The sequence below is a fragment of the Monodelphis domestica genome, chromosome 2, assembly GCF_027887165.1.
Source record: "Monodelphis domestica isolate mMonDom1 chromosome 2, mMonDom1.pri, whole genome shotgun sequence".
NCBI classification, from domain to species: Eukaryota; Metazoa; Chordata; class Mammalia; order Didelphimorphia; family Didelphidae; genus Monodelphis; species Monodelphis domestica.
In genome coordinates, this window is record NC_077228.1 from 129,531,132 (window position 1) to 129,550,666 (window position 19,535).

The following is a 19,535-nucleotide window of genomic DNA, read 5'->3' on the forward strand; positions in this document are numbered from 1 at the left end:
TGGAGTCAGTCACTTGTTCTTATTAAAACTGTTTTATTTTAAGGGAACAAGGCAAAGGATAGGGGAGATGAGTTTAGGAATGAGGCAGAAGGGAAGAGGGAACAGGGGGTCCCTAGAATAACTGAAACCCCTTCTCCAAAAGTCTGGCAGATCAGGGTTTGCTGATCTGATCCCCTGGTTAATGAAGAAGCCCTGGCTTTCTAGCTGCCTTGGCAACTGTAACCAATCCAGGACTTTAGGGGATCTGGAGGAAATCTTTTTTCTAGTGAACAGCTTCCAGTTGAAGTCCTATTCACTTAGTTGTCTTCTTGGGGTATTGGGTCAAGCTTTCACAAGAAGAGATGAGTGCTGATTCAGAGATCCATCCAGTCCACCTTCCTGGTAGCTTCTCAGAGTGGAGAAGAATCTTTCCAACTGTTCAGATCAGCTCACTTCCTCTCCTTTCCTCAGAATTCTCTCTCCTTTCTGCCCTTCCGCCATTCCTACAAAATTCTCCAGCTTGCCAGATCTGCATCTCTCTTTTCTGCTGGCAGGAGTCCAGCTCCTCTCTTACAAAATACATGTAACTATAGATAAAATTATACATAAGTGATCTATTTACATAAAATGTACACATACATATATAGAACACAATACAATATGCACATATACTTAATATTTATACACACAATACACACATGTTACACATGCATATACATACACTAGAATGCAATTAATTTTACAATCCTATTATACACACTATTTACATATATTTACATATGCATTTACAATTTTGTTTGATATATTATGTTATATGTCATTTGTGTTATGTAATGTATGTTATATATGTTTTAATGTAAGCCAGTATCTTACCTTATTTAATTTACTTTAATCCTATCTAACTAAATCCTTAACTTCAAAATTCTCCTGTCTACCTATATTCCTATACTAAACTAAATAACTATTTTTGTTATTAACTAATTTATAACTAATTATAACATTGTTAGTAACCTAGCTATACATTGTTTCACTCATTCAAATAGTGAATCAGTGTAACCTAACCATATCTATATATTTGTGTTTATGTTTTATGTTGTTATTTTTTGCTGTTATGTTGTTTGGTTAGTGATATGTCAGTGTTACTGTTATGTTAGTGTTATGTTACTGTTGCATGTAATATACTTACCATTCCTTCAGATCTTTCCATATCTTTTCATCTCATCTTGCTTGAAGAATTATTCTTCTCCAACTCCATGGTAGTAAATGTATTTATGAATGTTTGTTTGTGAATATGTTATGTTATTTTGTGTTATAATACATTACTCCAATTTTCTTAATTCATTAGTCCATTAATCCTGTGATCCTCTTCATTATAAATTTCCTCAAAGTCATTGTCTCAATATTTATAAGTCCTTCCAGTCTATTAACAATGTCCATTAAGTTCCTGAATTCTCCTCTTGATCTGCATTGTCCTCTTCCACTGGAATGGTTCTCTCCTTACTGATCTTTCTGACTGCAGACTCAATTTGACTGATGATTCTCAGCTTCCACAATTTATTCTTCTTCAATTACTTCTTCAATGATTTGTACATTTTCATTATTAATATCATTTGCTAATTTTATATGTGAACAATGATGCCATGAATCATTACCCAAAACTTTTACTGAAGATGGAGAAACTAACACAATGGTGTAAGGACCTAACCGACTCTCTTGTGTTGCTGATGTTTTAGCAAAATTTTTGACATATGCCATATCTCCTGGTTTGAAATTATGGTAGAGAATAATCCAATGGACCAGCTTGGATCAATACTCCCATATCATGTAATTCTTTAAGACGTTGTTGTAAAGCACTTAAGTAAGAAGCAAGTTGGCAATTTCCTCCTAAGAGAGATGAATAGACTGTCTTGCAAGTCTTTGCCTATAATGGAGTATGTCCAAAGAGCATTTCATAGGATGATACATGTAAATATGCTCTTGGTCTTGTATGTAGGTAAAACAAAGCTATGGGAAGAATATCAGGTCATTTTAGATGAGTTTCAGCACAGATCTTCCCCATATAGTCTTGAGTTCCCTGTTTACATACTCCACTTGACCTGAACTTTGTGGGTGATAAGGAACATGATATTTGGGTGTTGTTCCTAGATTGTCATAGACTCTTTTCAGGATATCCTGGGTGAAATGAGATCCCTTATCAGAGTCTATGGTAAGTGGTACTCCAAATCTAGGAATAATTTCTTTAATCAAAACTTTTACCACAAAGCTAGCTGTATTTGAATTTGATGGAAACACTTCAGGCCACTTAATTAATCTGTCCACAATTACCAGACAAAACTTGTATCTTCCAGCTTTTGGCAAGCTGATGTAATCAATTTGCAGACTCTCAAATGGACAACATGCTAAATGTCTACCACCTAAACCTTTCTGCCTGAATGCCCCTTGGTTGAATTTTTGGCAAACATAACAGCTTGTACAGATCTTATTTGCTACAGTACTTATTCCAGGAACTACCTGTTGCCTCTAACAGAGTCAACTACAGCTCGAGTACCGAAATGATCTTTTGTGTGGCTGACTTGACACAAATAGGTATACAAGTCTTTTGGTAACTACAGTTTCCCAGTGTCTGCAACCCATATTCTATGTTCTTTTCTTGTTACAAATTTCTCCTTCCACGTCTGAATTTCTGAGTCTACATAAGCTTTTTCTATATCATCAGATTCAATAGTTGACAAATTCATTACATACATTGGAGCATTCCTGGCTGTAAATTTTGCTATTATTTCAGCTCTATGATTTCCTTTAGAAACTGAATCTCTGCCATAAGTATGACTTCTACAATGGATCACCGCTAGCTGTTTAGGTTTTTGGATAGCATCCAACAACTCAGTTATTATTTCTGCATGAGCAATTGGTTTTTCTGATGCAGTAATAAAACCTCATTGTTTCCAGATCTGTTCTGTAGCATGACATACAAAAAATGCATAATGAGAGTTTGTATAAATATTTGCACTTTTACCCTCAGCTAGAAGACATGCTTGCTTCAAAGCAACCAACTCTGCCCCTTGAGCACTAAGGTTACTAGGTAATGATGCCATACCACAGTATCTTAAATTCTGTGACAACTGTGGCACCTGTACATCTAATTCCATTACACAAATATGAAGAACAATCAGTGAATGACACCAAGTCTGGATTTTCGATAGGAGTGCCTTTTAAATCCATCCTAGGCATCCTAGACAGTTATTCTGTCTAAGTAAGCAGTAGGTGTTTCTGTGAGCCTTTGTTTGATTGACTCAAATTTAGACCAGGCATTTGGTCTTTTAGTATGTCACCCCACAACCTCAATGATTGCTTGCCTACACATCTTCATGTGTTCATACATATAACTATGTAAGCATGCGAATCATATGATTTTGTATCCCTGATAAATAAATATTTGGGGGATTCAAAAGTGAATGTAAACCAGCAAGTCAATAAGCATTTATTAAGCACTATATGAATATACTCAGTACTTTAACTGTTAAAAGTCTAAACAAGAATTAATGAGCCAAGGCAATCAGATCTATAACTGATTATTATTACTGATATTATTCCCTATCTGGTGCTTTTCCCACTGCATAGGTATTAATAACTTAAAACTTGACACCCTGCTTTTCATCAATTTTTTCCTTTGATTTGTATGAAACATCCTACAACAATAGAAATAATTTTCATGTTCATTATAATCAATGGCTAACAACAAACTCTCATGTCTTTTGATCCCTAAAGAAAAAACTATAACATTTATATTTCTTAATGGAGTATTTTCTATTCAATAGAGAGAACTTTTCTCTTCTTTACAATTGCTGAAGTGAGTCACACTGTAGAATTGTTGTTGTTTGGTTATTTCAGTTGTGCCCAGTTCTTTTGATTCCATTTGGGTTTTCTTGGCAAAGATATTGCATGATTTGCTTTTGCCTTTTCCAGATCATTTCACAGGTGAAGACTTAAGATTGTGAGAAGGGAATTAACACTTCCTTCGTTTTTTAGAACTCTGTAGCAACTCTATGTTAGGAAATCCTTCATTTTCTTCCCCCTTTCTTCTCTTTTGGTGTGTCTTCTGTTTGTTGCACTTTCCATCTCCTGATGGATTTTCATGCTCCTTCTCTTTTGACTTGGCACTGTCCTTCATGGTGTGACCATCTCTTACTGAAAGCTTTTCTGGGTAATTGCCACCTCTATTGCGACTGTAGTGACCTGTTTCTCCTTGAGGTATATTCTGTTTGTTAGGAGACTGTCCCCTAAAAACTGGAGGGGATCTTGATCGTGAATGATATCACCTATATGGGGGCAACCTTGATCTGGAGCAGTGATATTTATGAGACCTGGATCTTGAATGATAATTTCGACTTTTCCCCTCTGCCTCTTCTGGGATACAGACAGTATGAATGCCTAAAGGTTCCAGAAAAGGAAGGGGAATGTGAGGAACCAGATTGCAATTTTGAAAAAATGAGCATCTATGCTCCTTTGGAATCTTTTTGTATTCCGTCAATTTCTTAGCAAAATCGCGTTTGGACTTTTTCTTTTCCTTCTCTTTTAGTCTTCTTTTCTCTTTGTAGAACTCTTCCCTGGATAAAGGGAGAGGTGTATTGTTTGGGATAGTATTTGAAGGATCTGTTTATACTGCTGTTGATACCCAAGGTGCTGATAAATTTGTAGGTGCTGGAGGGAAACCTGGAGGAGGGACACTGTAGCTAGCTGGTGGTGGTTGCCCAGGTGGAAATTGAGGAGGGAACTGAAGTGATGGAACACCTAGAGGGAGAGGAAATGTGGGAGGAGGTGGTAGATACAAAAGAGTGGTGGTACAGGTGTTGCTGGTAGTGATGGGCCTTGAGTCCTCTGTGAATATTCACCAAGATGTTGCCCTCGATTTATGCTTTGTTCCCAACCAGGTCTACCAGCAGCAGCAGAATGAGCAGCATTTATTCTTGTTGAACCAGTTGTAGTTATCAACTGTCCATGCCAAAAGGACTGCCCAATCAAATAAGGTGCTCCAAGTACAGGTACCTGATAGCCCTTTTCTTCCATTAGTGCACTAATTGCTATTGATGAAGGAACTTTAGGATGATCTGATACCAAAGTTGCAGCAGGTATAATTTTATTATCAGGATCACAGAAAGGCCCATCTGGTTTTTCTGAATGGACAGATATGGACACTGTGGCAGTTATATCGGGAACTGGTGCTGCAGTAGAAGGTTGATTTATAGGTGCAGCAGAGGATAGGAAGACTGATTAGGCATCATGGATGATGCTATAGAAGAAGTAGCAGCATGAATAGATACAGATGTCACTGGAATCATCAAAGGGTCCTGTTGTTCTGAAATTGGAGGTCTCATCAGCGGTCTTGGAGATGGGGTTGGGCATACTTTATTTTGAAACCTTTTTGTATAAACGTTTTCATTTTTGAAGTTATTAATAGCCCGGTGCAAAAATTTGTTGTCAATTAAAGCATCAGGAGATACATTATTCTGATGACAAGTGGGACATGTATGTTCATCTGATTCTAGCAATGCTGTTCTTATACATGTCACAATAACTGTTTCCACAGCAAGTTATGACAATGGCATCAGTTACTATATCTTTGCAGATTAGACATAGCAATTCATCTGGGATAAGGTCATCCTCTTCTGATGAAGATGACGGTTCCTCTGGTAGGAAAGGTGGTTTTTCTTTCTTCCCCCTGGCATATGCCTCTGCATCTATGGTTGGGATTACATATTTTCCAGTATCGGTAAGCATGGCACCTTTCATGTTTGGATCTTTCACCTCCATCATAAAACTTCTAGGAATTCTAGTACTCTTTTTCATTCTGGGAACTGGTTCAAAGTTTTTATCCCTTTTGGTTGGACAATTCTTTATGTAATGTCCAGGTATACCACACCAGAAACAGGTATAAGATGGTGGAGGTGAACCCAGAGGTGTCTTCATGTAATTGATTGGATCATATTCGTGGACAGACTGTATCATCATTTCTTTAATTTTGTCTTCTTCAGAATCAATAGTTTCAGTCAGATTTGCAAACTTTATATACTGGGCCACAGGAGCAGATGCAGAAGAGTCAATCTTCATTTGAGTTTCCTTTTTCGCCTCCTGTGGAACATTACTAGGCACATCAAACTGTCTTCTCAATGCATTAGTTTTGCTTTTGAGGTTCTACTCACTCGTTTAGTTAGATCTAAAACATATGTCCTGCTCGTAGCTACAATACCTCCAACAGGAGCTCTTCTTACAATAATGGAGACATTCCTGTGAATCAGGGCATCATCAGCTGTGTATTCTTCTTCTGTGTCTGCATTGCTGATCTGTAGCTCACAGTTAGTAACCTTGAGTTTCTCTTTCTTCATGATTTGCTTCTTCAAATCACACACAGAGATGTGGGGTCCATCAAAGATAATGGTATCATAGTTGACTTTGGAGAAAAATTTATAATGCACACAGGACATGGTGCCAAAAGTTCCTAAGGCTCAGTGATGAGATGTGACACTGAAGTATGTGTTTTTATAAATTTAGGAGATGTGTACAAACACAAAAACACTCAGAAACTGAGGGAAACTTGGGCCTTATTGCCCTCTCCCCAAAATGGGGTTCTGAACAAAGAACCCACCCTCCAATACTCAAATCACTTCAAGGGTAGATGGGAGTAGGAGGGTAGGGGGAAAGGGAGTTTGGAGGTAGGGAGAAGTTTAGCTAAATACCCTAAGTGCTACTCTGAAGTAACCCAGTTCACCTCCAACAAAGTTCCAAATCTCCAGTCAGAAGAACACAAGGGTCCCCAGAATAAGTGTCTCCTTTGGCCCTAGTCACCAAATCAGGAATCCGTCTCAGAGTCTGAGAGTCCCTTCAGCAAGGGCCACCAGAACAAGACTCTTGCTTCAACCAGAGCCCCTAACCAAGAAATCAATTCCAGCCCTCTGGTCTGGCTTTACAAACCTCTTTTTCTACCTACTAGTTCTCCCATTTCTCCAGGAGTGTGAACTTCCTATCTCTGAGGGTGTGAACTTCCTTGCAATCCATGTTAAAGGGTCTTCAAGTTTCTGACTGATTACATTAAAGAAAAGAAATGGAATGTTAATTCCCTTTTTACAATGCCTTCTGTGATTCTATTAGGAGATAAACATGTTGAAATCTCCATAATTGAGTGTTTTGGGAGATTGACATGCCTAGTGACATGCCTTCAGAAACTTGAAGACTGATGTGCCTTGTGCTGTAGGCAATGCTTCTGGCCATTTGGTCAGTTGATCTACTATGACCAGATAAAATTTATAATGTCCAGCCTTTGGCATTGTTATGAAATCTATCTGCAGGTGCTCAAAAGGTGTTTAAGTCAGAGGATGCCTACCAAAAGCTTTGCCATGAAAGGTGTTTTGGTTATATGCTTGGCAGGTAGAGCAAACTGTTCACACTCTAGAGGCTATAGTAGTTATACCAGGGCTATCCATATTCTTTTAACAGAGTCCATGAATCCCTGGGTATCAAAGTGACAATTTTTATGAACAGATTGGCAAATTTGGTGATCGAAACTTCTAGGAATCAGGGGTTTTTCTTCAGATGATACAAATACCCATTAAACTATTTTGCTTTAAATTTTTGCTTTCATTTTTCCACATCCTTTTCCTTATAGGAAAATGATAAATTTAAGTCATCAGTGGTTGTTAATGTTAAAATTAATTCAGGCCACTAGCTTTGCAGTGGTATCTGCTTAGTCATTTCCCCTAGAGACAGGGTCAGTGCCACCTGTATGGGCAGAACAACAAACTAGGGCTTTGGGCAGCTGGAGAGCAGAAACAATTTCATTAATGATTTCTGCATTAGCTATTGATTTTCCAGCTGAGGTTAAAAATCCTCTTTGGAGCCATAGTATACCCACTGAATGGAAAATTCCAAACATATCTAGAATCTGTATAAATTGTTGCCTTTTTATCTTTGGCAATTATAAAGGCATTTTTCAGGGCTATAGGTTCTATACCTTGAGCACTTATATTTGAGGGTAGTGAAGCTGACCACTCAGTGGCAAATTCTGTGACTTCAGCAGCTCCAGTGTAGCATATGTCATCCCTCATTAAAGAAGAACCATCAGTAAATAAGACTAGATCTGGGTTGTCTAAAGGGGTGTCCAAGAGTTTATCTCAAGGCTTTTCAGTGATGGACACTAATCTTTCACAACTGTGTAACAGTTCTCCTGAAATTAGTAAATCTGGAAGCAAGGTGGTAGGGTTAAGTGTTGTACAGCGCTTTAAAGTGATATTTCCATTGTTTAACAAGATTATTTCATACCTTGTAATTTGCTGATCAGAAAATGCCTATGTTCTATGCCTTAGCTACAATGCTTCTACCTCATGTGGGCACATAATTGTTAATTGGCATCCCAATACCAGATTAACAATTTTTGTTACTAGTAAAGCTGTGGCAGCTATACCTCTAAGACATGGTGGTGCTCCTCGTGAAGCTACTTGGTCCAGCTGGACCAAACAATAAGCAACTGGATTCTGAGAAGGTTCTAAAGTTTGAGTTAAAACACCTGAAGCTACCCCTCTCTGATCATGTACATACAAAGTAAATGGCTTGTTGTAATCTGGGATGCTAGAGCAGGGGCAGACAAGATAGCTATTTTAGATTTGACAGAGATGACAGATGTTCTGCCTCTAATTTAAGTGGTTCAGGGACTGAATCTCTTGTTAGTGCTATAAGGGGATTAGGAATATCATCATAGCAAGGGATCCATTGTCTACAAAACCCTGTTGATCCTAAAATTGCTCTTAACTGTTTCTTAGTGGTAGGAGTGCTCAATTTTTGAATATTTTCAATGTGCTTGGGATAAATAGAACAGGTATCAGCAGTCAAACAAACCCCAAATAGTCTACTTTGGGGAGATACTACTGAACCTTTTCCTTTTGAGATCTTGTGCCCTCTTTTATGCAGTTTCAAAAGATGCTTATTATCTTCTTCACATGCTGAGGCATTTGGTGATGCCAAGAGCAAATCATCTATGTGTTTGATTAATTTACTGTTTTTAAATTTTATGTTATCTGTGTCTTGGCTCTAAATTTGTGCAAATAAACTGAGACTTTCTACCTACCCCTGGGGTGAATGAATCCACGTCCACTTAGAGCCCTTCTAGGTGAAAGCAAAGATATGCCTGGAATCTTCATATCTAGGTATAGAAAAGAAAGCTGAACACAACTCTACCACTGTAAAGTATGTAACTGTACTAGGAAAAGAAGAAACAGTATTTATGTTGGAAACTACAGGGTGTCCCTTTATAACGTGATTGTTCACAGCTCTCAAATCCTGTATGAATCTATAGAGATGCTTGCCATCGGGCCCCAATTTTGTTTTTTTTTAACAGGCAGGATGGGAGTATTGTATCCAGATTTACAGGGAATTATGATACCCTGGTCAACTAATGAGTTCAATTAATGAGAACCTCAGTTCTCAGCTGACAACTATAATATCCAATTGGACAATAACTTTGTTCTAAAGTCTTTGGCAGTACACCAGAAGCAATACCTTTAGTTTCATTTACAAACAGTGGAAATGGTTTTGTATAGTCCAGGATACCCAAAGCAGGAGCAGATAAAATGGATTCTTTAAGCTTACTTAAGGCTTGCAGATGTTCAGGTTTTAGTTTTGGAGGCTCTGGTTCTTTATTCCTGGTTAAGTCTGTTAAACACTTTGTTAATTCACTATATCCAGGTATCCATTGCCTACAGAAACCTGTTGTTTCAAAAACAGCTCTGAGTTGCTTTTTGGTCTTAGGAGCATTCAGTTTATGGATGTTTGCTATTCTTTTTTTGTGTGATACTTCTGGAATGCTCAGATAACACAAATCCAAGATATTGCACTTGAGGCAAAACCCACTGTAATTTTGCCTTGGAGATTTTATGCCCATGCTTGTATAATTCTATCAAAAGAATCTTGCTATCTCTGAGACACACTTTAGCACTTGGGGATACAAGGAAGATATCAATCATTCTCTCCCTTGCTATACCTCACATCTATTTGATTGATCAATATGACAAAAAAAGAAAATGGTAAATGTTGGAGATATAGGGAAATGGAAACACTGATGCACTCTTGGTAGAGTTGGATCCAATCCAACCATTCTGCAGAGCAATTTGGACCTATGCTCAAAAAGCCCTAAACCTGTGCACATCTTTTGGTCTAGCAATACTACTAACTAGGTCTGAATCTCCAAAAGATTTTTAAAAGAGATAAAATGGCCTATTTGTACAAAAATATTTATTGCAATTCTTTTTGTGGTAGCAAAGAAATGGAAATTGAGGAGTTGTCTGTCAACTGGGGAATGGCTACCTGAGTTGTAGTATATGATTGTGATGGAAAACTATTGTGCTATAAGAAATGATGAGCAGGATAACTTCAGTAAATTTTGGAAAGACTTATAGGAGCTGTTGCAAAGTCAAATGAATAGAACCAGAAGAATATTGTATGCAGTGATAGCAATATTTTTTGATGAACAACCATGAATGGCTTAGTTATTCTGAGCAATGCAGTAATCTAGGACAAGTCCAGAGGCTCCTGAAGAAAAACGACCTCTGACTTCAGAGAAAGAACTGATGGAATCTGAATGCAGACCAAAACATACTATATTTCACTCTTTTTTTTCTTTTGAGATCTCTTCCACAAAATGATTAATGTGGAAAAATGTTTTACATGATTGCTCATGTAAGACCTATATCAGATTGCTTCCCATCTCAGGGAAGTGTGGACGGAGGAGAGGGGAGAGGAAGTGAGAGAAAGAGAATGGGAAGGAGAAAGAGAATTGTATTTTGAATGGGAAAGCATTTATTAGGTGCTTAATACCAAGAGAATATTGTTGTTGTTTGAAAGGGAGGTGTTTGTGTCAAAGAGCAGTTTGACACAGGATGGTACATCACAAGAGTTAATATGAAGAACAGAATTTAGAATTCAAAAAATTTTTTAAATGGTTAAAAATGATTTTTACATGTAATTGGGGAAAAAGAAAATATTAGTAAAAGAACATTTTTTCATCACTTTCTGATGTCTAGACAACAATTTGTTGAACCAAGCTTTGATTTGTAGCATTTGCTGCATCCTGAGGTGTAAATGTTCACATTGAAAATTTAACAATCCGGTTAAACCAGCAGTTGGTAGGAATTAGTTTTAGCTCATCACTGGAGATCACCCAGATGCAGCATTTTTTAGGGTTGAAAGAAGCACCTTGATTTTTAAAGAATTGTTGTGGAAAATATATAAAGTAAATAATCTACAATGCAGAAACAGAACTTATTTTATCTTGGAAAGCAGCACAATCAAAATGACCAGAAAGACTAGAATCAGTCCTATCCTCTATCCATTTCCTTTTGATTCCTCAAGTTTAGAGCAGTCTACCTAATGCTATTGTTAGGAACAGACAGCTCAGCTGTCTTCAGTCAAAATGTAAGGGGGAGGGAGAGGAGGAAAGACCTAGCTTAGTCCAGGACAACAACAACAAGCTATTTCCAAGGACTGCAGGGAAATAAGCCAGTGTTAGTTTGACAACATGATCCTAGCACTCTCAATGTCTTGTTTTTTGCTCCAAGGTCCCCAGGTTTGCTTTTCTCTCACTTAAGCCTGTCTTTATTATTAGCCTAGTACAGCCTTAGACTTGGCTCCATGAATAGTTTTTTACTTGTTTAGCAATGGTCCTCCACCCACGTAGTTCATCTGTTATGACTTCTATATATTTCTATGGGGAGAGCAGTGCAGTAGAGTAGAAACACCTCTAGAACTGGAATCAAGAAAGACCTGAGTTCAACTCTACCCCTGATTGGTTATTATCCTTTGTACATGAAGAAGACCAAAATGACATGACTGTGGCTGATCACACCAATATAAGTTTGGAAGTCTCTACCACAGGTCTGGCACAAATAGCCCAAACGAGGTGGATATGTCTCTAAATTTTCACTTCTCACATTTCTTTTAAGCTACTGCAATTCTGCTTTGTTCATAAAGCACAGTGCCTTCTTTGAGAGAGACATAACATATTGGATGATTCTGTGCCAGTGATTCTCATGTCTCACAATCAGTTCCAGAGTTCTTCAGAGAGACATTTAGAGTGTCCTTGTATTGCTTCTTCTGACCTTTATGTACATTCTTACCTAGTTTGAGTCCTCTGTAAGATAGCCTTTCAGGCAAACGTGTTTGGCATTCTAACAATGTGGCCAGTCCTTCAGAATTGCTCTCTCTGCAGTAATGTTTGAATGCTTGGCACTTCAACTCAAGAAAAGACCTTAGGGTCCAGTACCCTATCTTGCCAGGAAATCTTCAGAATATTCCCAAGTCAGTTTAAATGGAAGACCTTCAATTTCCTAGCACAGAGCTGATAGACTATCTAGGTTTCCTAGGTATACAACAATGAGGACAACACAAGGTCTCTGTAGACCTTCAGTTTGATAGGCAGCCTGAAACTTACTAACTACATGATTATAGCCAAGAAACCACCTCTGAGCCTCAGTTTGTAAATTGGAGACAATGTGCTTATAGATCTATCTTAAAGAATTCAGAAAATCACAGATTTGGGACTGGAAGGGACCTTACCCATCTGGTCTACTCCCATCATCTCTTAGATAAGGACATTGAAGTTTAGCAAAGTAAAATGTCTTATTGGGAGGACTAAAAGAAATAATGTATCCATAACGATCTATATAACTAGCTCCCAAAGTCTGCAAATTCTATTTCTAAAAGTCCTCATCACTGCTTTAACCCTGGTTTAGTGAGAATATTGGAAATAATCAATAATGAAAATAGCTTAAGTTCCTATCTAGTAAGGTATTCTTTATAGCCTGACTTCAAGGGTCATAAATTCAATAGCAAGAGCATAATTGAACTTATTACTATAAACATTCAAATGTCTATGATATGCTGTGCACTATATTCAACAGTGGAGACTAAAATTAAATTTTAAAACAGCTTGGGACCTCAAGAGGCTGAAATTTTACTCGAAACAAGTGAGAATCAAGTAATGGATTCAGTTGCTGCTGCATACCTAGGTCAATGCAATCTCCTACATTTCCCTGTGTAGCAGATTGGGTAAAGGCTTGAGAGGGTGTGAAATATGTTCTTTAAGTGTGAATGTTGAGAAAACTGCCAATCATTTTTTTCACCCCTCTTCTCAGCATACTCTTAGAAGTCAGGAAGATTTTTTTTCATTTTAAATCAAAAGTTATGATTTTATTTTGAATATTAATACACCAGATAAAAATAGTTCTTTTATGTCGTGAAATATGCACTTGAAAATGGTAACAATCCTGACAATGCTCTGGTTTGCCCTATCAGGCTTACATGGATGGCCTTCTAGCTGAGCACAGTTTACAGATTTCCAAAGAGTCTGCATCTTCTGGTGGTTTTCAAAGAAACTCAGGAAGAAGATTTGCTTGAATCTGCTAAAAGCTCTTGACTAGGCTTTGAGTCCCTAAGGATTTTGCTGGGATATTTGGGTTCTGTGACATCATAGCAATGCTGCTCCACCAACTGCTGTCATCTACCTTTCCACCCTTATCACAGATAAGAGTTTGCTTCCCCATCTCTTGGCAGATGAAGGACAGCCCAGGACCACTTGGATAATCAATCAGAAGGTTCTTCATGATGTTCTCCATCTCTTTTCTCCTTTGTTTCACCAAAACCCTCCCCCCCTTCTCTTCCTTTTCAATTTTGAATCACCTCATGAAATCCCTTCCCTGTGTTCAAAACCCAAATCTGGGGAGTCTGTTATCTGAGAGAATTTTGCAATGAAAACCTTATCCTTGCCTCATCATTGGGGGGATTGAAGCTATACTGGAGAGTTCACAGTAAGAATAGGAAATCCCTTCTCATATTATAAATTTGGCTTCAGACACTTCCTAGCTGTGTGACCCTGGGCAAGTCACTTCACCCCTATTGCCCAGCCCTTACTGTTCTTTTGCCTTAGAATCAATACATGGCATTGATTCCAAGATGAAATTAAAAAAAAAAGTCCTCCTAAGTTTCAATGTTATGGAAATGTCAGCCTTTTTTTTTTTTAACTATTTCAGTGTTACCTCTTGAATAAATTAGTTGCTTACGAATTACTTGCTTACCTATTAAGTCTTCCCGTCTACTTCACGGACTGTGTCTGAAATGCCCTTGCTAATAATTCTGTCTTCCTTTCATATGAAGCCTTTTCAACCACCAACTTCTTTTTATTTATTTTTATACCTTTACTTTCTTAGATTTGATACTAAATATTGGTTCCAAGGCAGGAAAGTGGTAGGGGCTAGGCAATTGGGGTTAAGTGATTTGCTCAGGGTCATTCAGTAACAAAGTGTCTAAGGACCTTCCATCTCCAGGTCTGGCTCTCTATCTACTGGGCCTCGTAGAGGCCCCCAACCACTAACTTCTTGATTCAAAGGCATCCATCTACACAATCCCATTCGCATGCGCCTGGACAGAAGGCATCTGTCTAAATAGCCCTATTCTCATGTGCCAGGAGAGGGCTGTTTTATATTTGGAAAAAAAATTATGATTTAAGTCTACTACTGCTGCTAAGCTATAACCACTGTTACCACAGTTGTACTATGGGATTTTGGCACTCCCTGGTTTTGTTTCCTTTATGGAGAAAATATTAAAAATCTTCATTGTTCTTTACTCTGATGTTGGTAGTTTCATTCATCAGTTGTTCTTGGAGCAGTGAGACTTTTTCAGAATCCCAATTGTGATCTGTTCTGCTATCCAGCTGGAAAGGTCTTAGCAGTTCCTTCTTCCAGCAGAATCTCTCTGTCTCTGGCAAATACTGATACCTGGGTTTGTATCTGTACCTATTCCTATGCCTATACCTATACTTATGTCTATACCTATACCTATATCTACACCTTATGCCTATGCCTATACCTATTTAAAATCATCTCCTCCTGCCTGTGAGCTTTATAATCTAATGTTTCTTTCATGGCTACCTTTACCCCAAGGACACACATAAATCAGTAATGCAATGAACAAGCATATTACCTTAGAGAAATTGATGTCTTTAAAAATGAATGGTGATGTAACGAATGAAATTCTCTGGAGGCTGTATTTTTGGTTTTTAAATATTAATTTATTAAAAGATCACTCAATATTTCTAACTAGCTAGTGGATTCTTTCCTTAGTCCAAATAGATACCACAGAACTGGAGCCTGGCAGGTGGCAGAACCCAAGAGAGAGGCTTAAGCTTGAGCAACTAAACAATTAGGATTGGAGAGAAAACAAGAGTGAGAACATGGCCAGAAGAAGGGGTGAATGAGGCCAGCTCCCATGTCTTATATACCCCTTAGGACAGTGAAGGTGGACATTTTAGAGACCGCATGCTGTGCCTCCCCAGACTGTGTGCCATATAGCCTCCCTTCCCAGACTGAGTGCTACTCTGTCCCTTTCCCCAGGTAGGGGAGGGAAAAAAGGAGGAGAGTGGCTCTGGGTGCTCTGCTCAGGAGAGGAAGGTAGTGCTTCCATAGGGCTGCTGGGCAGAGAGGTGGGAGGTGCAATAGAGCAGGGGAAGGGAGAAACTCCATGGAATCCCTCTGCCTTTCTAGGAACTAACTCTGGCAGGCAACGCATGCCCACAGAGAGGTTTCTGCATGCCATCTTTGGCATTCATGCCATAAGTTAACCATCATGGTCTTAGGACAATAACATCCACTCTCTCCCCAGGATATCATGAGAGGTTTCTTTTTGGAAAACAGCCACACAGAATGTGTCCTCAGAGAATTCAGCTCCTCTATCAATTGCAGGAAGGGATGGGTCTCAGGAGGACACCAACACATCCTTTCTTTCTGGCCATGTGGCTAGACCACCAAAATGACTGCCTAGGGTACTCTTCCCAATATGTGTGCTTGAGCTAACTGATTTAATAAATTGAAAGAGTTTTTGTTTAGAGATCAGCAAGAAGCAGGTCTCCACCTTGCCTATAACAAAAGCCAACGCAGTGATATGCCTTTTACCCTATTATCTTTAACAAAGGCAAAAGATCTAGACAAAATAAGGGAGGATTCAACCTTATTTTATAGCCTAGGGGGGAAATTGTTTTATAGTTTTGAAATAATACAATTCAATATTAATTTTCCAAAGTAAAATAGAAAGCAAGACAAACTTTTAAATGATTGGGAAAGAAAATCTACTCATCTCTCCCCTGAGACAACCAGCAGGTAGCTAGGTGGCTCAGTAGAGTACTGGACCTGAAGTCAGGGAAGATCTTGAGTTCAAGCCCTACTTCAGATACTTTATAGCTATGTGACTCTGGACAAGGTACTTCTTTTCTGTTTTGAGTCTGTAAGCTAGGTAATTTATTCATATACATAATAGAGGCAAAACATGTAAAAGATTCACATTTCATATTAACAGGACTTAAAACAGGATTCAGTACTGTGGCTTAAAACTGTTTTATAATCTTCCAAGAGCCTGATACTTAAACCTCATCTAAATATTGTTATATTTAAAAGAGTTGTCTGCCATAAACTGTAAGATTTAAAATAGTGGATGCCATAAACTGTGGCAGTTAGTAGTTGAAGATATAAATTGTAGTAGATATAAGAGTGGGTGAGTAAATTTGACCACAGAAAATATGTTTCACTACAGTGTCTTGGTTTTTTAATCAAATATAAGGGAATATATTCCCAATCATGAATATGCCCAAGTCAACTGGGTTTTATAGAGAATTTAATTAATAATACAATGAGTAATCAAAGAAAGAGAGAGAGAAAAAAAGTATAAGTATGAAGGGCCTTAAGCCAACATGGCCTAGACCTGAGTCTTAAGAGAGAGAGAATCAGTCAGTCTTTTATCACTCACCACAAGGTCTGTCTAAGCAAGGATTCTAGTGACACCAGGCCAGCTCCATCTCAGCTGACTTCACCAGAGAGAGTTCCAGCCAGAGTCCTCCTCAAAGAGCCTTCCAGCCAGAGACTGTTTCAAAGAGCCTCTCTCAAGAGATTCTTCCCAAGCGATCCTCATCAGAGATTTCTCCAAAAGGCGTGTCCCCAAGTGATACTCATCTGCCTCATAAGACATTTCCCCCAAAAGGTTTCTGCTTTTTCTTATATAGGGGGTTTTCTCCTATGTCACCTCCCCTAAGTCCTTACATCTACCAATCACAGTAGACGTTTTCCAAAGGACAACCCATTCTAAAAACACTGCTGGGTTGACTAATCCCCTCAGTAAGTCTGAACCAGAGAAAACACAGCTGAGTCGACTAATTCCCTCAAGAGAAAACCTCTAAGTAAGTTTTCACCTCTTTGCTCCTGGCAAGTTTACAAGTTGCCCGACCTTTATAGGTACCTAGCATCCCATTGTATCAATTCTAAAAACAGGCATGGCTCAAAGAACTCCCTGCCTCATCATAAGCATGGGTCCAAGTACTTTCATTGTTTATCAAGGAGTTTTCTCCCCTAAAGCAGTCTTAAGTAAGGGTGGAGTAGAGGTCCTCCCATTTCTGATCCTGGTGAGTTCTCACAGTCAAAATGGGGAATGTTCCTAGTAGGGAATTGTTCCAATTGAGAATTCCCCGATGGGGAAATTTTTAACATTCACAAGTCTGAGAAATTTCAAGACTTACAATATATGTCAATTTTCAAGACTACTAATAAAGTATTTCATATTCAACTTCAAATCAGCAATATGCAAATAATTCTTAGTACATGTTTTCTGAAAAACAACCAGGTATGAGCCAATCTTCTAATACCTGGCCTTTCTCTCCACTTAGCCTCTGTTTGTCTCAGTTTCCTTGACTATAAAATGGAGATGATAATAACACCTATCTTTCAAGGTTATTGTGCAAATCAAATGAGATAATTAGGAAAGCAAGTTGCAGTCCTTAAAGTGCTATACAGAAATGTTAGCTGGTAGAAGGGATGTAGAGGAGAGGCTAGAAAGAATCACCAGGTTTTTCTCAGTTCCACAATATGTATACCCTCTCTGACTTCTGCTCAGCTCCAGTCAAAAACACCATTTTCTCCTTGTCCATCAGCCTATGATCTTGGCCATGAAATGCTAAGAGACCATGGAGATTACTGCTGCCATGGTGGCAGCTATAGATGCTCATTACTTCCTTTCGCTCACACTTCTCACATGCTTGCTCCTAGTTCTCCTCTACAGGAGGTTTTAGAGTTTTCACTCCAGAGTCTCCTCTTCCCTTAGGATTGTAGAGAGACTAGGGTTTTAGATACAGTCTTAATCCACTCACTCACAGGTTGGGGCTTTTTATTGTTGTTGTTCTGATTAGCAGACATCACTTTCTAGTACCAGCTCCAGTTCCTTGGGGCATTACATTTGCATGAATGTATATGATATATGAATGATCTGCTGCAGAGGAGGGGTAAGGGAAAATATAATAATTACTGAATCTCAGAGCTGGAAGGAACTCTTGCTGAGAGTAATACATCTTGGTCATCTCACTGGGATCATTTTTTTCTGGTACAACTTGGACCAGATGCATAGTGTGGTTAGGTTAGTGTCCCAAATTCAAACTCTAAAGCAAAGAGTTTCTGTTTCATATCTTTGAGTAAAGATTATAGTAGTGATAAATGGGGGAATATGTTCTGTTTGCAGATGCCTTTTGTGAACTTTAGATTACTCTACCCTACTTAGTCTAACAAAAACAGGAATGTCTACACTCATACTTAAGGATTAATATTTAGGAGGATGGCCTATGATAGACATGTGCTAGCAAATGACAAATCAGAAACAACTGACAGACCCTTGGGCTGTCCAAAGGCAAGCTTAAGCTACCATTGGTACATGTGAGACGAAGGAAAGTGATGTAAAAACCGTCTATATATTTCGCATCACTTTCTCTCTCCAGCCTCTTCGGTGGCAGAGAGGTGGCTGGCAGCTGCGTGCTGAATGTTTTGGCATCTTGGTATGGCGGCTGCTATTGTCCAGGTTTAGCGATGAGTTTTCCTTAATATACTGGAGGAAGCTGAGTAGCCTAGTTCAGGTGAGGCATCTTTACTGAGCTCTCTTGGAATTTAGGCTGATTTTTTCTCCTTTATCTTCCAAACACTCTCCTCTTAGAAAGCCCCTAATCTTCAGAGACCTCGTGGTAGGACTTTGAACGCCCCCTGGCTAAGGCCAGGTGGGAGAAATCCTATACTTTTTCCCTCTCTCTTCTCCTTAATTCTTTCTCTCTATATTAATTAAACCACCATAAATCTCCAAACTGACTTGGGTATTTTATTTGGGATATTCCCTGGTGTTATGGTGAAAATTTCACCTTTTAAGATTGTTATAATATTGAACAATGGTCGCCAAGGAATTTACTTATGAAATTCCTAAAATGAAACACTCAAGTCAGAATGGAGTTTATGGAGGTTTAATCACAATGGGAGTAGGGAAAAGGAGAGGGAGAGAAGGAGAGAGGAGAAAAGGGAAAGGGGCTACTCAACCTCTGACCAAGGCAGAGGGAGTTTAGGCCCAAAGGGCCAAGGTGGAAGGAATCAGTCCTTGATTCATGTGACCTATCTGAAGGGAAGCTGTCTGCGGGCCTCCTCTCTGTTCAAGCTTCTAACATGAACTCC

The 19,535-nt window shown here is 38.6% G+C and overlaps 1 pseudogene; it reads right to left on the reverse strand.

Moving 5' to 3' along the window:
* Positions 1 to 3,985: 3,985 nt before the first annotated feature.
* LOC100618509 (E3 ubiquitin-protein ligase RBBP6-like) lies at positions 3,986 to 6,461 on the reverse strand (annotated as a pseudogene).
* Positions 6,462 to 19,535: the final 13,074 nt, after the last annotated feature.